This window comes from Hemitrygon akajei, chromosome 7 (genome assembly GCF_048418815.1).
Source record: "Hemitrygon akajei chromosome 7, sHemAka1.3, whole genome shotgun sequence".
NCBI lineage: Eukaryota > Metazoa > Chordata > Chondrichthyes > Myliobatiformes > Dasyatidae > Hemitrygon > Hemitrygon akajei.
This window is the reverse complement of record NC_133130.1, coordinates 119,471,748-119,489,513: the sequence shown is the minus strand read 5'-3', so window position 1 is coordinate 119,489,513 and position 17,766 is coordinate 119,471,748.

The window sequence follows — 17,766 nt, the reverse complement described above, 5'->3', positions numbered from 1 at the left end:
AACTCAAGTTAGGCCGCACTTGGAGAACTGTGTCCAGTTCTGGTTGCCTCACTATAGGAAGGATGTGGAAGCATTGGAAAGGGTACAGAGGAGATTTACCAGGATGCTGCCTGGGTTAGAGAGTATGGATTATGATCAGAGATTAAGGGAGCTAGGGCTTTACACTTTGGAGAGGAGGATGAGAGGAGACATGATAGAGGTGTACAAGAGATTAAGAGGAGTAGACAGATTGGACAGCCAGCACCTCTTCCCCAGGGCACCACTGCCCAGTACAAGAGGACATGGCTTTAAGGTAAGGGGAGGGAAGTTCAAGGGGGATATTAGAGGAAGGTTTTTCACTCAGAGAGTGGTTCATGCGTGGAATGCAATGCCTGAGTCAGTGGTGGAGGCAGATACACTAGTGAAGTTTAAGAGACTACTAGACAGATATATGGAGGAATTTAATGTGGGGGATTATATGGGAGGCAGGGTTTGAGGGGCGACACAACATTGTGGGCCGAAGCGCCTGTAATGTGCTTTACTATTCTATGTTCTTTGTTCTATCTTCAGGTGTCAGGTCTTGTATTACTACAGGGTGCTTTGTCATTCGGATAAATTCTATCACTATTGAGAGCATAAAATCAGACGGGATATAGTTTGTTTACTTTTGTGCAGAAATTTATTCCTGCTACGATTTCTTCCTTTCACATTTCCCCCGACAAGTTAATTTCCGAAATCACATGCAGTGTGAAGTATTTCTGAATGATTCTTTCATCCGTGCGTCTCCATCCATTTCAAATATTGAAAATGCATACAGTTAAATATTTTAAACATGTGAAATTCAGCACATGAGCAACACAGAAAAAACTGGAGCACTCAGCAGGTCAGGCAGTATCTATGAACATGAATAAGCAGTTGACGTTTATTCTGTCATCTACCCGAGACCTTTCTTCACGTCTGGCAAGTAAGCAGGGTGACGCCAGAATAAATGACGTGGGGAGGGAACAGTTGCTTGATGAAGAGAAGTGGGTTTAAAAATAAAGCGCTGGAGCGGAAGGAATCTGGCGAAAGAGGACAGTGGAGCACAATGAAAACGGAAGGAGGACGGGAACGTTGTGTGAGGTGGTAGGCGGGTGAGAATAAACGAGGCCAGAGCGGTGAATAGAAGTAGACGGGGGGGTGGGGGGAGGAGGGTATTTTTCTAACTGAAATTCATAATATCAGGTTTTTTCTCCTTTGTCTTGAATGTATCCTCACCGGGCCACAAGAATAAGCCATGGACCGATAATATCGTGTCGGGATTGGGAACCAGAATTCAATGTTTGGACACCAAAAAGCTCCATTTGTCACGACTGAAGCACCGGTGGTCGACGAAATGAAACACAGTTCATCATGTGGAGAAGGCCGCAATAGATCAGGTGAAGTGTTATCTCACCATGAAGAATTGTGCGGGGGACATGTATGGGAGAAGGTGAATGGCAGATGTAAGAGTCTGGCCGCTTGCAAGGAAAAGTACCTTGAGGGAGAGCAGTGGTAAGGGACGATGACAAAGGGAATCATAAAAGTGAGCGAGCTTTGCCGAAAGCGAAGTGATGGGGATGTGAGGGAGTAATATGTTTGTTTGTAGCATCCCTTTAAAAATATGGTCGGCCGATCTACGCTCACCTAATCTTCCCGCCGCCTTAATAGCGACAGAGTTTATCTTGTCCTTACCTACCACCCAATGTCACCTGGCGTTCAACATATTCTGCAATGCAATTTCCACCGTCCTACCAAGAATCTTATGTTTAACTCTCCCACACCGCAACTCTCTGCTTTCCGCACGGTTCAGGAGCAAAACCTTTTAACTCTGTCTGGGTAACCTCCGACCTAATAGCATGAATATCGTTTCTCGTACCGGTAAAAAAAAAAGTTCCCTCTCCGTTCTTGTTCTATTCCCCACTCTGGCCTTTTCTCATTTACCTATCACCTCTTCATGTGTCCCCTCCTCCTTCCCTTTCTCCTGTGGTTCATTGTCGTCTCACATCCGAGTGCTTCCTCTCCAGCCCTTTAGCTTTCCTGTCCTGTTGGCTTCACCTGTCACCTTCTTGCTATTCTGCTTCTCCTCCACCAGCTTTTCTATTCTGCCGTCTTTACCCTTCCTTTCCAATTCCCAAGGACATTGCACAGAAACGCCAACTGTTTTTTTTCTCACTTCGTAGATGTTGAGTTCCCCCTGTTGAGTTCCTCCAGCATTCTGCGTATTGCTGCTTTTAATATTTGGTAGTGAGATATCGTGCCGGAATATCCGATTCAAATGTGTACTTGCAATGTTCTCCTTGAGCCAGTGATGCCACGCTGTACTTCAACGTTGAACTTTATTTAAAAATCGGTTGTCTATAATGTTCAGGTTGTTAATGAGTCTGGAAACTTACACTCATATAAGGTGTTTCAAAGGCCAGGAACTTTCAATCCTTGCAGTTGCAACTAGTTACTCTCATGAACACCAGGTTGTCATTCACTCACTATGTGATTTTGAGATGGTCATGTGTCTAATATTACATTGCAGGAAGACAGTATTGAATTTATTTGTCATTTTTCTGCTCCGAGTTGTAACTCGGAAAGGAAAGGCTGCACTTCTTAGAAACAATTGGGCTGCTTAAGGTATTGAAACCAAATGAAGAGAGTTGCAGACGACAACAGATGAGACTGTATCAGGGCAGTGTGAGTGTCAGGAAGTGTTGAAACCAGAGAGTTGTGTCCGTTCATCCAGGGAGAATCCGGAGCGACACGGATAATCAATGAACAACATTCTGACATCCTTCTTGAAAGTAGAAGAGAAGGACGCTGGTCAGATGGACCCTCAGTGCCGGATCCGTTTCCAAATGAGAGTGCGAGAAGAATTCAGCTCCTGCTTCAGCTGCTGCCTGAACTTAGTCTGGCTGCCAGCGTAAAGAGCGGAGTTCGTGCAGAAGTTGCAGCCTGTAGCACAGTACGTTGAAAAATAGAGGCATCTTCAGCCAATATGGGACGCCCACTGCATGAAGCATTCTGTTCCATATTGCCATCACCCCGTACAACGCCCATAACAGGATGAAATTTCCCGAGACAGCCAGCAGTAAAACGAGGGACTTCCTGCGGCTCTGCATCTCCGGGTCTCTGGAACTCTGACAAAGGTTGGAAGCCCGGAGTCTGCCGCGGGCTCTACTGGCCAATAAAACATATGTGATGATGAAAGCATTAAGCAGGATAACAACGAGGAATGGTATCACAGTTGAAAAGACGGAACGAGCGACATCGATTACTGTCCAGAATAGTGACCCCAGTAATTCCCATTTTTGCATGCAAGGTCACACTGTGTTAGAGGAAGTATATATATCTTGGACCATGAAGAACCAGAAAATGTTCTTTAAACAACTCGGTGCAGTCACTATGCTCAGAACCACAGCTGCCGTTCTCCTAGTGCAATAGATAGTGTTTAGATCCTGGAAGCAAATGGCCACAAATCGATCAAAGGTGAAGGCGACCCTGAACCAAACAGAGCCATCTGTGGCTGCCTGCAATAAGAAGACGTGGGTTCTACACACGTGGACGTAATACAGGAATGAAAATTCATCCGGAAGAGCCTTCGGAATTTCCATCAATATGACGTCCAGGAAAACGACCGCTACGTCAGCGGCTGACATGGCCAGCAGATAGCGGGTGATTGTTTTAGAGACTCTGCACTTCCCCCGTAATAGTATGACAATCGTCACCACGTTCACTGTGAAAAGCAGAAGGACAGAAATTATACATCAAATTGAGAGCACCGTGGTAAAATTTACTAAGAACAAAATCAAATACTTGCACGCTTCAGAGGTACAAGAATTTATCGGTGTTTGGCAGCAATTCTTTGGCCAGTCAGGGATTAATATTCAATGAGCACGCTAATTACTGGAAGTGACGTCATCCACTGGACAAAAGAGCCTTTGGATTTCGCGATCAGAATGAGCACAAAAGTGAGCAGATAGCGTTTGCATCATTTCTCTCCACACATAAATATACAATCTGAGGGAAGCAGGAAATATTGTGTTCAACTTGAGCCAAATTTCAATCGAACAAATCGAGGTGATATTCGGCCCAATTCAGTGCATTGTCATCGATCTCCGTACATCACTGTAACACACGGCCAAAGTCAAGAAGGCAGAGAACGTTCTTGTTGATCGAATACCGTGGGTGCATGCAAAATGGAACTGTTTCAATAAAATCCATAACATTTCAGCTGGACACGGTTCGGGGAAATGCCGCAGCCTTTGTATCTTCCAATGTTTTCTCTCCAGCGTTATCAAATCAAACATTTCACCAAAAGGCAGAGATCTGATCAGTATGTTATAATTGATAGACTCCTCTGTCCCTTTAGACTAACAAGCGATAGAAATGCAGAAACGACTAGTTTTTTCCTCATGACTCACTATTCGGTCCGCTCTGAATGCATTGCGGGCCAAACAATAATCCGGCCTTTAGTGAGAAAGTCAAACATGTTCCAAGAGTGCGTGAGGAGCAGAGTCTGAAGTGCTGCACAAAAGTTGGTCAGAGCTTAGAAAGGGCGACAGATAGTAGATGAAACTTCTCTCTCTGAAGCCAGGAGTTGACCAGGGAATTATGGGTTCATCATGCCCGGTGACAGAGAGAATCGAAATTATCGATTCTTCACAGGAGCTGATCTGTGGGGTTTACTGTAAGTTTTGAGTAATGGAGAGGACAGAGGCTTGCACTATGCTCAGGGTCAAAAACAAACGGGCGGATGAAGACGTCCATTGCAGCTGCGTGTGATATTTATGGAAGGTTAGTGCAGCGGGCAGGGACAGATTTTGGAATCGGTGCAAAGGTAAGTTTACATTCTCGATAAGTTAAAATCAAGACAAGAAAAGAGAACGGCGCGTAGCTTTGAAATCTGCCGTCTACACTAAAGCAACACAGCAAGGCTCGTTGAGAACTTCCTAACTTACTGCGACCATCTAGAATTTCAGGAGCAGCACATCATGGCGATTCCGCTGCCTGGACATTTTCCTCTAAAATACGCTATTTGAACGTGGAAAATAATATCGCAATTCCTTTACAGTCTCTGAGTCAGGACCCTGGTACTGTCTCCCCAACAGCCATGTGGGATACCCAGTCCGCAAGTACATCAGCTGTTCCACAAGACAAATGACACACCCGTTCGCAATGACAGGTAGGGATGGACAATACAATGCTGGGTCAGCTTAAGAAATTCACGGCTCTTCAGCAAATAAAAACAGAAATTGAATGTAAAGTTTTGACAGCATCCCTAACGGTCGGAAAAGATAATAAGTCGTCTGATACGGGCGTTTTCAACATTTACCGAATATAAACCTGGAGTTAAGAATATAGATCAAGCAAACAAAGTGTGTATTTTCAGGTAAGATGGGGAGGAGTGAAAGTGACATACGTGTTCTGTGCGATAATAAAACCATGGTGTAGCTACCGCTCGAAGTAGTTTCAACATGAGACTTCGACTTGTCAGGGATGGCAACAACAGCAAGAACAGGGTAGTAAATCGGCGCAAAGTCCCAGAGCGCAATTTGGATCCTCTGTGATAATGTTAGTTCGTTTACATGAGTTTTGAAGTCATCATCACCATTGAAACATTCTGATCCATTGATGTAACTTTACACTGAACTGATCCCAGATTCCGACTTTTTCTTGAACTGTCGCACTCTGCTCTCCAAGATCGGTGCGTCGGAACTCCGATTCCCAAGTCTGTTGAACAATGTCATTCCCGCATTAGTACTGACAATCATTGTAGGCAGTCCCTATTTGTACTAAAGAAGCACACTCCGGTGACGCAATCAGACCCCGTGGATGTTCACTTAATTAATCCGATGCATGAAGAAGTGTTGTTAACCTTTGCATAGCCAGTGAAATAAAGCGGCAAGGATAAAGTGGAGGGAATTGTGTGTAAGGAGCGGGGTTTAAACCTAGTTATCATGTGCATCCGGTAGAGAAAACTATCGCCGAGCCTAATACGCCGAACATTTTCTCCAGACGGCGAGAGCATTATATAGTTGTTTATTTATTTGTTTTTTGGCATACACAGTCTGTAGTCGGCTTGCATAAGCATTCGGTTATAAACTTTCTAAGGCTCAAGGACGGGATCAAAACCTCAAATTTTACAAACGTACAAACCGATACAAAGCCACAACTTATAAAAAGAGGAAGGTTGGAAGCAACATGGCGCATTTGAAATTTCGATGTCGAAACATGATAGAGTATATGGCGGACAGTGATGCTCCAATAAAAAAATATTGCATTCTCCGATTATAATTTAGCTTACACACTCGGATCTATACTAGGCATCATCCCTGCCTCCCACCACGTTCTCTTTTCATGAATGAAGATGCCATTTAAATACTCATTTTAAATCACCGAGCCAGGGACAAGTAACAAATTCTTGTCAATTACTTTGCACCGTCAGAAGCTTCTGATTACATTTCTCCTCTCTGAATCCGCATTATTTACAATGACGAGAAAATCTGCAGCTGCTGGAATCCAAGGAACATACACAAAATTCTGGAGGAGTGCATAGCCGATGTTTCAGGCCGAGACCCTTCATCGTGTCTGGGAACAAAGAAGAGTGAAGACCCACACCAGTGGGCTCCAGGAAAATTACTTCGCTTTAACCATTCGATTCCCAAACATGTAATTAATTCGGGTTAGCAGCACTGTTCCCAAATTTGCACTAACATGGACTGAGTTTTATTCTAATTGTCTTTGCTTGTAAAATCTGTGAATAATTTATGCATGTTTTTTTCCGCGAATGCTGTTTGAATGATGCTGCGTGCCTGAAATGAAGGCGATACTGCCGGAAATAAGTTTATATTTGCAGCTGTGCGAACACGTAGCTGCGTGTACAACTTTAAACTCGGATTGCTACTTCCGAACTGTCACATCCCATAAGACTATAAGACATCAGAACACAACTAAGCCACATCCAGTCCGCTACGCAATTTCACCATGGATGAGTCATAAGCCCTCTTAACTCCTTTCACCAGCTTTCTCCCTGATACCTTTGACATCTTTACTTACCGGAAACCTATCATTCTCCACTTTAAATATACCCAGTGGCGTCCCCTCGACAGTCGGCAGTGGCAATTAATTCCACATATTCACCACCTGCCGGCTCATGACATTCCTCCCCATCTCTGGTTCAAAGTGACGGTCTTCTCCTCTGAGTCTGTGCCCCCTGTCCTGGACTTCCCCCACAATAGGACACATCATCACTGTGCCCACTCTATCCAGACCTCCCAGAAGTGATAGGATTCAATGGGTCCCCCACTTACTTTCATTCTTATAACAATATAACCATACTACAATTACAGCACGGAAACAGGCTATATCGGCCCTTCTAGCCCGTGCCGAACGCTTACTCTCACCTAGTCCCAATGACCGGCATTCAGCCCATAACCCTCCATTCCTTTCCTGTCCATATACCCATCCAATTTTGCTTTAAATTACAATACCGAACCTGCCTCTACCACTTCTACTAGAAGCTCATTCCACACAGCTACCACTCTCCGAGAAAAGAAATTCCCCCTCAAGTTACCCTTAAATTTTTGCCCCCTAAGTCTTAACTCATGTCCTCCTGTTTGAATCTCCCCTACTCTCAATGGAAAAAAGCCTATCCACGTTAACTCTATCTATCCCCCCTCAAAATGTTAAATACATATATCAAGTCCCCCGTCAACCTTCTACGCTCCAAAGAATAAAGACTTAATTTGTTCAATCTGTCCCTGTAACTTAGGTGCTGAAACCCAGGTAACATTCTAGTAAATCTTCTCTGTACTCTCTCTATTTTGTTGACATCTTTCCTATAATTCGGTGACCAGATTCTAAATTGAATAAACGTCGTGAACCCTGAAATGCTCCTCATATGTTAACTTTTTCATTCCCTTAACCATTCTGGTGAACCTGGTCTGGAAACTTTCCAATGTCAGCACATATTGTCTTTGATAAACGGTTTCAAACTGCTCTCAATTCTCCAAGTGCGAAGTGTCCAACCGTCCAAGAGGAACCGTAGAACAAGGACAAAGACTTTTGCACCAGAAACAGTATTTTTTTTTCAGTAAGACTGCTGAAATCTCTGCCATGTCACATCACGTCAGCAGCGTCAAGTTGTTTACTGTTTTATTTGTATCATATATACATCTAATTTTTGTGAACTTCTGAGTGTAACATTACTTCAGTTCTCAGTGTGCGTTACAGGTATTGTGTTGTGCAGCGCGGTCTGGAGGAACGTTTTCTCGTTTGGCAGTACACATGTGCACAGTTAAATAACAATAACCTTGAACATGAACCTTGAATGTACTTGTTTTTATTTTCTGCCGAAATGATTGCTAGCATTCTGTTTGCCTTTCTTACCACTGACTCAAGCTGCAAGTTAATCCTTAGAGAGTCCTGCATGAGGTCCACCTTGTCCCTTTGCACCTCTGATGCAAATTTGCTCCCCGTTTAGACAACGGCCTGCGACTTCATTCGTTCTCGCAAGTCGTGAGAGCATACACCTCTCTACACAGCTTTCCATGTATCACTTCCCCGTGCATTCTCCGAATCTGTCTAAATCCTTCTGCTGACTTTCAGCTACCTAAAATATTAACACCCCTGCACCCACTGTACCTGTCTATAACGCACCAGCTTAACCACAAAAATCCAAGTATCTCCAAAGAGTGAGACAGGTTCTGAAAGAAAAGCTGAATGGGAAGAATAAGATCGGAACCATCAATATATTCGCCACACCGGTCATCGCATACCCAGTCAGAATACTGTGCTGGCCAAGGAGCAAACCGGAAGCTGCTGACTTCAAATCAGGAAACAAACAACAATACATGGAAGATTCTATTCAAAGTCCATCGTCGAGCGACTGTACACTCACTGGAATAAAGCGCAAAGGGAACTTGGAAGTGTCAAGGCCACAGTCATGGAAGAAATGCGAAACACACAAGAATATGTCAGGAAGATGGTCCCGAAGGCACCTAACAAAATACCTCACACAGCAGGGAAGAGATATGGTCATGGAAGAAGGTTTGTCAGAGCCAGCGGGCCAGAGACATGGAAGGACAAGCCACTGCACATGATGTACCATCGATAGTCATCAGAGTTGGCTGACATAAGAAAGTCCAATCAATGGCTGGATATAGCAGGGCTGAGGGCAGCACAGAGAAGCTACTCATGGCTCCTCAAGAACAGAAGCTGAGCACAAGAACAATAGAAACAGGGGTGAGTCACACTAGACAAGACCCACGATGCAGATTCCACTGTAACCATTCACCACGTGGTATCAGGGTGCAAAATGCAGACAGGGGCAGGAGCAGAATACACTGAAAGGCACAAAAAAATTGCAGGAATTGTGTCCAGGAACATGTGTACTGAGTACGGATTTGGCAGTCACAAGTCTAAATGGGAAATTCCCGAGAAGGTAATGGAGAATGACTGAAATAGGATCCTGTTGGACCTGCAGGTATAGACGCATAAGCAGGTGCTGACAACCAACCAGATATACCAATACTAGACTAGAAACAGAAGAAATCAATAACAATGGCAATCCCGAATGCAGAGACATCGAGAAGAAAGAATAAGTGAAGCAGGAGAAATACAGGGGCTTGAAAGAGCGGATATAAAGGACATGGAAGGTTAAGGCCAGAGTAATCCAGATGGTGATAGGAGTACTTGGATCTGTGACACTTGGACTGGAAGAGTGGCTCCAACAAATCCCGGAAACAAAATCTGAGATCTCGGTCCAGAAAAGCCCACTACTATGAACAGCAAGGACATTGCGCTGAACACTCAAGCAATCAGGCCTATGGTAGAGGGCCTGAGATGAAAGAAAAAATATACGCACACGTCAACAAACAGAGGTAAGAGAAATATGTATATATAAGCTAAAACGTCAAAGAGTGCAGAGAAAATGTGCAAGGATTTGTGGCCTGAGTTATCCGGAAAGGTAGAGTAGTTTAGGATATTATTCCCCAGATCGTAGGAGAATAGGGGAGATTTGATGAGGATATGCAAAATTTATGAGGGGACTAGAATGGGTCAATGCTGAGTTGGGGTGAGACGAGAACAATAGGTCACGGATTAATTATGGAATGTGAAATGTGTAAAGTAAACATGGGTGAAATTCTTCGGGCAGAGTATGGTGAGTGTGTTTCTCGAATTGCCAGTCGGAATGGTGGAATCGGGTAGGTACATGGATGTTAGGGCTGTGGGATCGATGCAAGTCGCTGGGACTAGGCAACATAATAGTTCTGTACTGGTTAGATGGACTGAAGGGCTTATGTCAGTGTTGTAGTGTTCAATTACATTAAGGGGATTTTTTTTTTACAAAAAATTCTGAATATTTTGAAAGTGTCTTGAAATTCCTTCAGCCCAATACAAGGATTCTTGGATTCTGGAATGGTGTTTGAATAGAGAGTATGAGAGTCAGACTGAAATGAAGTTCAGCCATGGTGTCCCCATCCTCATCATGCCATGGGAATGGAGGGTATAGAGTAACACACGGTGAACATTGGAGGGACTCAATAAGTGAGTAGGTCCATGCAGTGGATGGATAACAAGCTGGAAATTAAGAAGTGAAGGAAGTTGAGAAAGATTGGAGCTAAGTTGGAGAGCCTTATGTTTATTAGCTGATAGTTAATAGGTTAAGGCCGCAAAGGGATGAAGAAGAAGATCTTTAAAGGAGAAGGAAGTGGACCATGGGAGGAAGGGTAGAAGGCGGCGCACCAGAGTGAGGTCAGATTTAGGTAAAGGGAAAAGAAACGGTAACAGGGGAGCAAAATGCGCAATCACAAGGAGGAGGCGGAGTGGAGGAATTGTTGAGGATAAAAGCATCTACAGGATATATTTATGAACAGCAGATATATGAGTCGTTATGCTTGACATTATAATTGCTTATTGGTCAAGTCGTCTATTCCAAATGGATTTACGATGGTGCAACTTCCAGATCATCCTGCTTTGCACAACTACCAACTGTCCTGTTTGGTTCTCGGTCGCTTTCTCCTTTGAACGAATTGTAGTGCTCAGAAGCCGAAAAATAAATATTGCATCGAAAGAACGGCCGCTGAGGTTCTGAAGACAAAGATCATGCGGTAATTTCACGAAAATATTTTGCCCTTTTACATTGACCAGAGAATAATATTTTGATAATATCCCTTGAGAATAACTCGGTACACAGCATCAAATGGGTTTAGTCTTCTTGACGTTCTGCTTCCAGCTTTGCTGGCTCACACACAGTTCAGTGGCCAGCAGGTCCCTCAGGCATCTGAGGAGTCCCACTGGTGTGGATACCTCTAGATTCCCGGAAATGAGAGGATGCAGGAAATCTTTCAGTATGCTTTTGATAATCTAGGGTAATTGTCTTTGCCCTGTGAGCTATTAATTTATTTAGAGATGCAGCGCAGAGTAGATCCTTCTGCGAAGGACTTGATGGGAGTTATATACAGATACACAAATAGTACCAAGGATATGATCTAAAAAATTAAAACGGGGGCGGAAATATATGCCATAAAGGCAATATTAGAAATGTTATGGGTGATTTCAATATGAACGTAGATTCGGACAATCAGATTGCTGCTGTATCCCAAGAGAGGAAATTCTGATTGTCAATGAGAAGGTTTTTATTTTACAGCAGCTCATGACCAGCTATTCCGGACTGGGTGTTGTGCAATGAACGGCTATTAATTGGAGAGCGTAAGGTATAAGAACCCTTAGAGCCATCATAATATGATCGCTTTCACGCTGAAATTTAAGTACAAGCTAAAGTCATATTTCTCCATATCACAGCGTAGTAAAGGGAATTACAGAGGCTCGAGAGAGCAGTTGCCCAAATTTGCTTGGAAAAGAATACTGGTAGGGATGACAGCAAAGCAGCGATAGCAGTAACTTCTGGAAGCCATTCGGAAGTCAAAGTATACATACATTCCAAAAGAGGAAGAGCTATTCTAGAGGCAAAATGATACAACTGTGTCTAATAAGAGATGTCAAAGCCAACATAAAAGCCAAAGAGAGGGCTAAAATAGAGCAAAATAGTGGAAATTCAGAGAATTAGGAAACTTCTGGAAACCAACAAAAATTCATTCCGAAGGAAAACATAGGTGACATAATGTGCTACGGGGCTGGGGGATGCCCTTATTTAGGATTGTAAGCCTGTGACCTGTGATGTGCTGTAGCAATCGATATTGAGTCTTTGATAGTTCGCTATACATGTCCGAGCTGATAGGTTCCACTATCGACACCAGGGAAGCAGGACTTATAAAAGGCTTCAATTTCATAAAGCAAAATCTGACCTGCGATGGGAGGACAATCTGTGGGTTTTCTGGTGTTACGAATGTGGAGCAACTCTGAGGGGCCGAAGGGTGCAAAGTCGCCCCCCTCCTTTTTGAGAATCGCAAGATCGCTATTATTTCGGGTCTGACACCCAGGAAATGAGAGAGATACACATCATGTCAATAATGAGAGAGAGAGACGCAGGATCACAGCAAAGGCAGTTGTAATAGACAACGCAGAATACACAAGGTTTGGAATGTCTCCTAACAAAAAGCGGAACGGAACCACTGATTACTGCTATTGTCTCTTGGAGAAGGAATTGTGTATTGAGTACTGTACTATTCATTGAAACCCCTCAGGGGACAACCAGAGTGGTCTGGTTGAGGGATTGCATCATCCCAACCTGATTGACATCTGAGACCCCGTGAGTGAGGATAAAAAACGGATCTGGGGAACACCCCTTAGACACACCAGGAGAAACGTATGAGACCGGTGGGGGGCTTGTGTGTGTGTCCATCCTTGCCTGGGTGGCGAGTCCTCCACGGAATGGTCTAGCTATAGGACGGATACGGATCAAGACCGTACCAAGGAAAGTCGGCAAGTTATTCTTCTATTTCTCTCTCTCTCTCTCTCTCCAACAATTGCAACACAGCGACGAACAAACGGCTGCAGCCTGTATGAACTGAAATGAACTTTAGATTTCCATCGGACAATTCATTATCCCCTAGACAACGATAGAGCTTATTTCTTATTGATTATTATTATACCCGCACTTTTAGGTTTAGTATTGACGACGTATATTATCTGTATATTTGCATTGATATTATTTTTGTGTATTTTTACTAATAAATACTGTTAAAAATAGTATCACCAGACTCCAACGGACGTCTCTATCTTTGCTGGTAAGTAACCCAGGTACGGGGTTCGTAACACTGGCGACCCGATAGTATGATCCGGTTTTATAGTATTACTGAGGAGGCCTGGATGCGAGCTGCCAGACTTTTGCCTTTATGAAAGATATTGTCAGGCCGTAAAGTGAAAAATAAACAAGAATGGTAGAAATTACACATTCTTGTACAACCCGAAGTAACTCAGTCATAATTTCCTTGAGCAAGGATCTGGACGATGGGGAACCGAGGGATTATTATTGCCCCATTAAATACACTTCAGGTCACGAAGGAATCCGTGCCCAGCTAAGTAAAAACTCCCACCCGTGAGAAACTTACAGGTAACCATTCTGAGACGAGACTATAGCCTAAGGAGACTTAGTGGAACACCTGCAAAATCTCGAGGATAATTAATTGGAACTATGCGGAAAAGGTGGACGTCATGGAGGGATTGTCTACGGATTCTCTGTGGGTGGAGGTGAGGAAAAGGAAGGGGTCAATAACTCTACCGGGTGTTTTTTTTCGGCCGCCCAATAGTAACAGGGATATCGAGGAGCAGACAGGGAAACAGATCCTGGAAAGATGTAATAATAACAGAGTTGTCGTGAGGGGAGATTTTAATTTCCCAAATATCGATTAACATCTCCCTAGAGCAAAGGGTTTAGATGGGGTGGAGTTTGTTACGTGTGTTCAGAAGGATTCATGACACTATATGGAGATAAGCCTACAAGAGGAGAGACTGTACTTGATTTGGTATTGGGAAATGAACCTGGTCAAGTGTCAGATTTCACAGTGGGAGAGCATTTTGTAGATAGTGATCATAATTCATCTCCTTTACAATAGCATTAGAGCGAGATAGGGACAGTCAAGTTAGAAAAGCATTTAATTAGACTAAGGGGGATTATGAGGCTATCAGGCAGGAAATTCGAAGCTTAAATTCGGAACAGATGTTCTCGGGGAAACATACGGAAGAAATGTGGCAAATGTTCATGGGATATTTGTGTGTATTTCTGCATAGGTAAGTTCCAAGAGACAGGGAAGTTATGGTAGGGTACAGGAGCCGTGGTGTACCAAGGCTGTAATAAATCTAGTCAAGAAGAAAATAAAAGCTTACAAAAGGATCAGAGAGCAAGGTAATATTAGAGATCTAGAAGATTATAAAACTAACAGGAAGGAGCTTAAAAAGGAAATTAGGATAGCCAGAAGAGGCCATGAGAAGGCCCTGACGGGCAGGCAACCTACAAGTATGAAAAGAGCAAAAAGATAAAACTTGAAAAAATAGGACCGATCAAGTGTGACAGTGGGAAAGTATGCATGGAACCTGAGGGAACAGCAGAGGTACTTAATGAATACTTTACTTCAGTATTCACGATGGAAAAGGCAATTGGTGATTGCAGTGATGACTTGCACCGGACTGAAAAGCTTGAGCATGTAGATATTAAGAAGGAGGATGTGCTGGAGCTTTTGGAAAGCATCAAGTTGGATAAGTCGCCGGGACCGGAAGAGATGTACCCCAGGCTACTGTGGGAGGCGGGGGAGGAGACTGCTTAGCCTCTGTGAATGATCTTTGAATCATCAATGGGGACGGTAAATGTTCCGGAGAACCGGAGGGTTTGCGGATGATGTTCCTTTATTCAAGAAAGGGAGTAGAGATCGCCCAGGAAATTATAGAGCAGTGAGTCTTACTTCAGTGGTTGGTAAGTTGATGGAAAAGGTCCTGAAGGGCAGGCTTTATGAATATTTGGAGAGGTATAATATGATTGGGTATAGTCAGCATGGCATTGTCAAGGTCAGGTCGTGCCTTACGAGCCTGATTGAGTATTTTGAGGTTGCGACTAAACACATTGATGAAGGAAGAGCAGTAGATGTAGTGTATATGGATTTCAGCAAGGTTTTAATACCCCATGCAAGGCTTATTGAGAAAGTAAAGAGGCATGGGATCCAAGGGGACATTGCTTTGTGGATCCAGAAATGGTTTGCCCACAGAAGTCAAAGAGTGGTTGTAGACAGGTCATATTCTGCATGGAGGTCGGTGACCAGTGGTGTGCCTCAGGGATCTATTCTGGGACCATTACTCTTCGTGATTTTTATAAATGACCTGGATGAGGAAGTGCAGGGATGGGTTAGTAAGTTTGCTGATGACAGAAAGGTTGGAGGTGTTGTAGATAGTGTGGAGGGCTATCAAAGGTCACAGCGGATAATAGACAGAATGTAAAACTGGGCTGAGAAGTGGCAGATGGGGTTCCACCCAGATAAGTGTGAAGTGGTTCATTTTAGTAGGTCAAATATGATGGCAGAATATAGTGTTGATGTTAAGACTCTTGGCATCATGGAGGATCAGAGGAATCTTGGGGTCCGAGTCCATTGGACGCTCAAAACAGCTGTACAGGTTGACTCTAGTGTTAAGAAGGCATACTGTGTATTCGCCTTCATTAATCGTGGAATTGAATTTAGGAGCCGAGAGATAATGTTGCATCTATATAGGAACCTGGTCAGACCCCACTTGGATTCCTGTGCTCAGTGCTTTCGCCTCACTACAGGAATGATGTGGAAGCCATAAAAAGAGTGCAGAGGAGATTTACAAGGATGTTGCCTGGATTAGGGAACATGCGTTATGAAAACAGGTTGAGTGAACTGGAACTTTTCTCCTTGTAGTTGCGGAGGATGAAAGGTGATGAAACGGTGTAAACTGTGGTGATGAAAGACTGATAGAGGTGTATAGGATGATGAGAGGCATTGATCGTGTGGATATTCAGAAGCTTTTTCCCGGGGCTGAAATGGTTGCCACAAGAGGACACAGGTTTAAGGTGCTGGGGAGTTGGTACAGAGGGGATGTCAGGGTAAGTTTTTTACTCTGAGAATGGTGGGTGTGTGGAATGGGCTGCCGGCAACAGTGATGGAGGCGGATACGATAGGGTCTTTTAAGAGACTCCTAGATAGGTACATGGATCTTGAAAAATAGAGGGTTATGGGTAAACCTAGTAATTTCTAAGGTAAGGGCATGTTTGGCATAATTTCGTGAGCCGAGTGGCCTGTACTGTGCTGCAGGTTTTCTATGTTTCTATGACAATGGCTACTCAAGTGAAAACGAGACAAGACCCAACTACAACACATAAAAAACGGAAACTCCAGAGTACATTACAGCTATTATTACCAAAACACTGAAAACACACACACCAGAAAATAAAACAGCAAGGAATGTTCAGAATTCTCAAAATGCTTCGTCGACGACCCGAGTTGACAGAAGCAGTCGCCCTCTTGCCAGCACCTGACGGCCCAGTGCTATCCCGAATGTACAATGGAATTCTGAAGTAAATCCGAGATCCAAAATATCCCTGGTCCCTCCGGACCTTATCCTTCCCAAACTACTCCCTTCAATTTCGTGAATTGAGCAGTCTATGGATTGTGTGGACAATTTCGCCATCTAAGACCCTGGGTGGGGTGTGACTTGGGATTCGAGGTCAAGATAAATGTTTTAATTTGGATACAAGTAAGGTGGGATGTTATCTCATAGAACAGGGAAGTTGTAATCTTTATCCTAACAGGTTAATTATACGAATGAATTTAATGGTAAGATGAAGCAAGTCGCTAGTTTACGTGATTCAAGTTTGAGTGGAAGTTATTTATTTCAAAACCAGATCCGCAGACCGGAGCTTGGAGGTGAATTCAGCACCTTGGTCCAAAATAATATCAGTGGGAACCCTTGTACAGGGAAAACCTGGTACATGAGATGCGCTGCGGTTTCTCCGGCCGATGGCAGCTTGTTTAGAGGAATAACTAAGCAAGCTTTGGAAAACCGATGGACTACAACTGAAAGAGTAGTAAAGGAAAATGACGGAGGCAGAGTGGTAACAAAATTATGAGAAAGGCGAGACCAAGGGATAGGGTAGAGGAATGGGTGCGGATCCTGCTCGCAGCGCCAAATGTCATGATGGAAATTAACTGGCTCTTTGAGTCTCAACAGTAGAGGCCTGGACACACACAGTTTTAATAATAAGGAATTTATTTACAAGAGGAAGTCGGGTCAACATAAGCAACTACAAAACACAGGAAGCGGTGTGGGGACAGGGTACGGTTACACAAACAAAGAACAAGGGAAAAGCACTGCGACAGCTATCCCTCTTGACCTTGGATAGCTGCGGCTCCCTTACCAGGACAAACGATAGACCTTCCCAAACATATATCAATGCACTTACCTTCAATGAGGTGGTCTGTAAGAGAGACCGAGCCAGCCACAAGTCTCACCTTTTACAGCATGGGGCTGGGTGAGATAATCCAGTTAAGGTGACAAATAATTTAGGTGTGCATTGATTAGTTGGGAGGGACCAAATGCTGATTGGCGTGTGGTGTGTCCTCCGACCAGCCAGGTGGCAGTGCATCTGTCACGTGGCCGGTATCTCTGGATACATTCCACCCCTCGGAAGTCGCACCACATAGCCAACACACATAAGTGGGTGAAACAATATCACATACCAGAAATAACCATTTTTAAGCTGCTAAGCCAATGCAGACACTCTTAATCAGCTGGCATGCGCAACATAGTATAGAAATGGCTATGATTACAAGAATGAGTGCGATGGACCAGTGAATGACAGTTGCACAC